The following is a 7,160-nucleotide window of genomic DNA, read 5'->3' on the forward strand; positions in this document are numbered from 1 at the left end:
ATATAAGTCTCGCGAAAATAATTTTCCACGCTATTCTAAGACTCCTCTATTATATATGTTGGGAAAAAATAATTAAATTACACTGATAATGTAAAATATCAAATCGCACTGTTTGTCACAAACATGGGGCAGTTCCTCTCCAATGACCACCGTAAGCCATGGCTGTCTCCTGAAGAGGAAGCCACCTCCCATTTGCTGCCTCTTTGGCTTCTTGTTAGTCGAACAACTCAGCAAGAGAGTGAGAGGGAGTTTTGAATTTCATTAGTCATTTCAAAATTTGCTTTTTTAAAGAGGACTAGCTATCTTCATTCAAAAGCTAAAGTTATCTTTGTCAACTAATGTAAATATATGCATATATTTAATGGGTATCTCATTCTCAACGTCAGCTTCATCCAACATTTGGCATGCATAATTTTGTCCATCTTTTTCTTTTTTTGAAGAGAAGTCAACATTTTCACGCTGTTAATCAGTGTGTCGAGGAGACTTTCATTTCCATTGGGGTATATATGGATTGGACTTATATTATTATACATACAATTGATCATGAGCCCGGTTTCTTTTTCACGAGAACAATTATTGTTTATCATTTGTTCTAGATGGGATGAGATAATCATCAATCTTGTCAAATGTCATCATTCTTTAGTGCTGGAGAAATAAGAACACATTTAAAAAAACGGCATTTATTTGCGTACAAATTAACTAAGCTTGAATAATTTATAAATTAATGTTGCCATTAATTAATTTTGGGTGTTTACATGTGTTTGCCACCCTCACTCCTACTCATTCAACAAAATAGCTAAGCATAAAGTATTGTAAGAGTAGGGAGCCAGAAACGCGCATGAGGGGAAAATAATACCCCTCCGTCCTAATGTATGTGGCTAGTGGTAGTAAAATAGATTAAAAAAAGTTAGTTATCAATCCATATTATTAACTAAAAAATAAGTTAGACAATAAACTTTTTCAAAATGGGTCAAATATGAGTAAGATTATGGATATCTAATGAATTTATCTTTCACATTTGCAAATACTCAATTTTGGAGTTCTTCAAGTTTATGAGACTAAAAATTCTTCCAAAAGTAATAATATTCAACATGCGATTAACCCATTTTCTATTCGTATTAAATACGAATCGGATAGGATAATTTATCCGTTTATGCATTACCCATTTTGGAGCAGCCCATTTACATCCCGGCCCGCTGGTTATATGTGGCAGTATTCAAATTTGAGAGTCAAACAAATTTTTTTATGATTTTTTTATGTTTTAAATAATTAATTATTGTGACTTATACTAACTTTTATATAATATTTAGATATATAAATTTTATTTTCAAAAACTTTAAAAATTTTATGGTCGAATTCATGGTTAAGATTAAAAAGTTAATTCTCAAATTTGAACTGCGACATATATATTGGGACAAAAATTTCAATACGAAGTTACAAACTGATACTCAACATGAATTTTGCACTATATGGAATATGGAAAAAGAAGGAAAATCGTCAACATGGAAAATCTTTATATATGGATTGATAAGAAAAGAGAAAAGCTATAACGTATTGAATGTGTAATTGTAAACAATACGTTTACCCAAGTTTATAGCCACGCTACCACCAATGTGAGTGTCACATTCCGGTCGGTCGTTTTGAGTATTGTAGCTATGTTTCCCCATTTATTGTTTATTCTATGTTTGTTTGTTGTTATGTGACTTGCAGGGGTGGTTAGTATGGCTCCGGGAATGTTTCGGAATGAATTGGGACACTTAGCTCCAAGGTTAAAACCCTAAGTTAAAAGAGTTGACAAGATGTTGACTTATATTTAGATGACTCCGAAATGGGATTTTGATGGTTTCGATAGCTCTGTATAATAATTTTGGACTTAGGAGTGTGTTCGGATATCGATTTGGAGGTCCGTAGGTGATTTTGGTTTGAATTGACAAAAGTTAGAAAGTTGAAGTTTGGAGAGTTTGACCGAGAGTTAAATATGTTGTTATTAGGCTCGGATTTTGATTTCGGAAGTTGGAATAGGTCCATTGTATCATTTATGACTTGTGTGCAAAATTTAAGGTCAATCAGAGTTGGTTTGAATAGATTCAACATCGGTTTTAGAAGTTGGAAGTTCAATAGCTCATTAAGCTTGAATTGTGGTGCGATTTGTGATTCCGATGTTGTTTGATGTGATTTGAGACTTTGACTAAGTTCGTATGATATTTTAGGATATGTTGGTGTCTTTGGAGGGAGTCCCAAAGGCCTCGTGTGTGATTCAGATCATGTTCGGCTCATTTTTGGACTTATTGGACTACTGTTATGACTGGTTCTGGTTTCCTTATACGCGATCATGAGAGAAGGACAGCGCTAGCGAATGCTTGTTTAGGTTACTGGTGGAATTGTTCTACGCGTTCGTCAGAATTGTTCGATCGCGAAACTTGGGGATTAAGTGCTACGTGAATGCGTAAGTGGTCCCATGTTCGCGAAGAAGGAAGAGGAGGTCTGGGAAGCCCACATGGTTTTTCTTTGCGATCGCGTGAGTGAATCCGAGACTACATAGGTTTGAGTGTGATGATCTGATAGGTCATCTTAATTTTAGAACCTCATTCTGTGCTTTGAAGCCTTAAATATCTCATATTAACCCTCCCCGATTTGCGTGCACAACCCAGGCATGTTTCCGGAAAGCTTTTATGTTAAAAACTATAAAAATATATGAAAAATTTGCATTGGAAACTATTTAAGTTGACTTCGGTTGATGTTTTGTGCAAACAGACCCAGATTCGTGTTTTGACGGTCTCGGTGGGTCCGTATCGTGATTTGGGAGTTGGGAGTATGCCCAGAATTGAATTCGGAAGTCCCTAGCCCAAGTTATCGGACTTTGTTAAAATTTGAAAGTTAAAAGCTTAATGAATTAATCATTTGTTTGACCAATGATTGACTTTTTGGATATTGGGTGGAGTTGGTTTGACGTGATTCGGACGTCTGGTATTGAAAATAGAAGTTTCAAAGTTTTCTTGAAAATTCCGTTTGATTTGGTGCCCAATTCATACTTTTAGGTATTATTTTGGTGATTTGATCGCGCGAGCAAGTTCATATAATGTTTTTAAACTTGTGTGCACTTCTGGTTTAGAGCCCCGAGGGCTCGGCTAAGTTTTGGATAGTCTACAGAGTGAAATTTGGACTTAGAATACTGCTGGTGTGCTTCAGTTTTTGTTGCAGGCCTCAGACCTCGCAATTGCGAGGTCAGGCTATGCATTTGCAACCTCTGGTAGGTTCAAATTTGCAAGCAATTCATCACAATTGCGAAGAGCCGCTGAGAAGGTCAGAGTTCGCATTTGCGAATTGGGGTAGGGGGAGGCAGTGATCGCAATTGCGGATGGTCAAGTTCGCATTTGCGAACTATGCTTCGCATTTGCGAAGATAGCAGAGGTGTGATGGTCTTCACATTTGCGATTGATTTTTCGCATTTTCGGGGCTCGTATTTTCGAACCCCTGGTCGCAAATGCGACATCTGCAACTGATCAAATATGACATAGACGGGTTTTTGGTTCATTCTTCAAAATTTCAAACTCAAAAACCCTAGATTTTTTGAAAGAGCTTTTCTTCCCCAAATCATTAGTAAGTGATTTTAAACTAGTTTCTTTCAATCTTTCACTACTTTTTCTAAGATGTCAATCTAAAATCTTGTGTTTTCATGGTGGAACTTGGAGATTTTGGATAGAATTAGGGATTTTTGTAAAATAAGGATTTAGACCTCGAATTGATGTCAGATTCCAAAATAAATTACATAACTGGGCTCGGAGTGAATGGGTAATCGGATTTTGGTCCGAATTTCGGGTTTGGACCAAGCGAGCATGGGAGTTGATTTTTGTTGACTTTTTCAACAATGACGTAAATTTAATTCTTTGCAATCGTAGGTAGTTCGTAAGGCTTAATTTGAATCGTTTGGTTAGTAATTTGCTAGATTCTATTGGTTCGGACACTTGTTTGAAAGGAAAAGTTGTGGTTGAGGTTTGAGTTTGGTGTTTGGAGCGAGGTAAGTATCGTGGTTAACCTTGACTTGAGGGATTAGGACTTATTGTCTATTTTCTAAATGTTTAGATGTTGGGTACAACGTATATGTGCGGTGACGAGTACTTATGCGTTGTTGTTGGATAACAGCATGCGGGTGAGACTTGTTCTTTGGAATTGTTGCTTTCCTTGATCATGTTATCCATGCTTAGGCTAGTTAATTGTTAAATTAATCGTTCTTATCATGTTTATAAACTTTGGTGATGATTGATTATTGATTCCAAGTTGAGATTTGGTATTGTGGAACTGTTGTTGAAGTAAGGCTTGTACTTGTTGATCCTATTTCTCTGTTATTACTTATTCATTGTTATGTGGTACGAGAGAGTGTTAATGCGCAAAGGATGATGTCGTGCCGTATGTGAGAGTTAATGCACGAAGGGTGATGTCGTGCCATATTGTGAGTGTTAATGCACGAAGGGTGATGCCGTGCCACGTTATGAGAGTTAATGAACGAAGGGTGATGTCGTGCCGTTTCTATTGATTTATATTGAAAGTGAGAGGAAAAGCACGAAGGGTGATGCCGTGCATTTATCAATGTTTCATTGTGAGGTTCAGAGTAAAAGAACGAAGGGTGATATTGTACAATTTTCTTCATTGTATTTAATTGTTTTTACTGGTCAAAGACATATTGATTATTCTGGTTATCATTCTGCTGTAATTCTCGTATTTTGTATTTCCCCCTTAGCATGTCCCCATCTCGATATTACCTATCTAGCTTTTATTTGTTGTAACCTTGTACGTATACTGTTAATTGAACAGGTTTATTATGTATGTGTTTTATCATAGCCTCGTCACTACTTCATCGAGGTTAGGCTCGGCACTTACGAGTAAATGGGGTCGGTTATACTCATACTACACTCTGCACTTATTGTCCAAATTTGGCACTAGCCTTAGCTGTCCGTGAGTTGGAGCAGCTTGGGGAGGAGCACAAACTCCCGCTACTCACACTTCAGAGCATATGGCTCCCCAGTATCAGACTCCAGCAGCTCAGCCAGTTGGGGTAGTTCAGCCGGTTGTTGCGGCACAGGCCGGTGATGGACCAGCTATGTCTTCTGATGGCTTATTGAGATCGGACAAGTTTACCAAACTCTTCCCAATTCACTTTAGTGGTGCACCTTCTGAGGACCCACATGATTATTTTGACCACTTCCATAAGGTGCTGCAGAACATGGGGATAATGGATACTATTGGGGTTGATATTGTTGTGTTCCAGATGATGGGTTCCGCCAAGAGATGGTGGAAGGACTTTGTATCGACCAGACCACCTGGGTCTCCTACTCTTATTTGGGACCAGTTCTATCAGATATTTCTTGAGAAATTCCTTCCGGTCACACTGAGAGAGGACTATCGCAGGCAGTTTGATCGTCTTCAGTAGGGCACTATGTATGTCACGTAGTATGAGACCCGCTTTGTGGATCTGGACCGTCATGCTATTCTTCTGCTTCCTACCGAGAGAGAGGGTGAGGAGGTTTATTGAGGGACTTGCTCAGCCTATCAAGTTGCATATGGCAAGGAGAGTGGGAGTGAGATTTCTTTTCAGACGCCTGCCAATGTTGCTAGGCGAGTCGAGATGGTTCTAGCACAGGGGGGAGGTCAGGGATCTAACAAGAGGCCTCGTCATTTTGGTGGATTTAGTGGTGCCTCATTTGGAGGCAGTGTCACTTTTGGTAGAGGCCATCCTCCCAAGCCGTTTCATTCAGTACTCCAGGCATCCCATGGTGCTTCAGGTGGTCATACTCCCCCAAACTTAAGCTTTTGCTTGTACTCAAGCAAATAAGGTAATTTTTACCTCATAAAGAGTAGAGCTATTTCACCTAGCCTAAGGTGAATCAAACACACCTCAATTGGGACAAATAATTACCCACAACACTTATGAATTATCAACAAGGCACTGATTTGACTTTTTAAGTACAATAGTTCAAATGTGACACTATAGCATCAAGAGTTAACTTTATTCATCAAGGAAGCTCGTTCTTTCATGCAGGTCATTGTGGATCCCAAACTCCTCCTCCTCCACTCTCTGTTAGCATATCTCACTTAGGAATGTAGCATTCAATTCAAGAATTTGTAAAAAGTTCGCTTATCTCTCTCAAAATAATGCCACAAGTACTACTCTAGGTACCATATACTTGCCCCTCATGTAAATCACAACTAATGTAAGTTCACTCAGTTTGAAATCACGTAGGGATTTTCGGAATGCAATGAAGGCTTATTGGACAGGGGTAGGGAATGTTGGAATAGAAACGGGTTCATCTTTCCTTAAACACTCCATTTTTCTCTTTTTTTTGCTCATGTTTTGCCGTCTCTTTGAGTCATTATCTTTTCCTCAGGGGAACTAAAGAGACTTAACATCACTTTTTCTCGGTCATGATGGTCATTTTCTCCTTCTTCGTTTTCTCCATGCTTTGTATCATTGCTTTTCTTTGAATCCCTTCAACTATTCACTTTATTCACTTTCTCTTTTTGCATTTTTCTTTTGTCCATTCTTTCTTTTTCTTTCCCTTTCTGTTTCTTCATTTCTTCTCTTTTTGTATCTTTATACCAATTTCAAACTCCTCGTCTCTCCCCCAATCTTAGGTTTTAGCCAATTACTTCTCAAGAGTGATAAGGAAAGCTAGGGTGACAAGAGAGAGTCACTACAAAATGGGTAAAGGCTTGTATCGTGGTTATCAAATGAGAAAGGTCTTAGGCTCAAATGGGTTGACAAGGAATAGCAACATTGGTGGACACGGAAAATTTCAAGAGGGTCAAGGAAAGCCTACAATCACTTCTCAATCCAAGCAAAACCTAAAATTTCGCCTAGAAACACATTCGGGGCAAGTTCTAGACCATTCGCATGGGTACTTTGACTTGCAACAAAAATCTCACTTCTCACACAATTGGATTGTTAAAGAGGATAGAGTCGAGGACCCACAACAACCATATTCAAGACTTAAAATCACTAATGGTTCAACTAAACTACTCGATAATTGCTCAAGTCAGCACAAAAGTCTAAAGGCCACTAATTAGAGCTATTTCTAGTCGAGAACCTGTTTTTAACCATAAGGTCGTAGTTAAATGTGTTGGTACCAAGTGAAGCATTCTTGACCCTTTTTATTCATTAATAC

This window comes from Nicotiana tabacum, chromosome 6, assembly GCF_000715075.1.
Source record: "Nicotiana tabacum cultivar K326 chromosome 6, ASM71507v2, whole genome shotgun sequence".
Lineage (NCBI taxonomy): Eukaryota > Viridiplantae > Streptophyta > Magnoliopsida > Solanales > Solanaceae > Nicotiana > Nicotiana tabacum.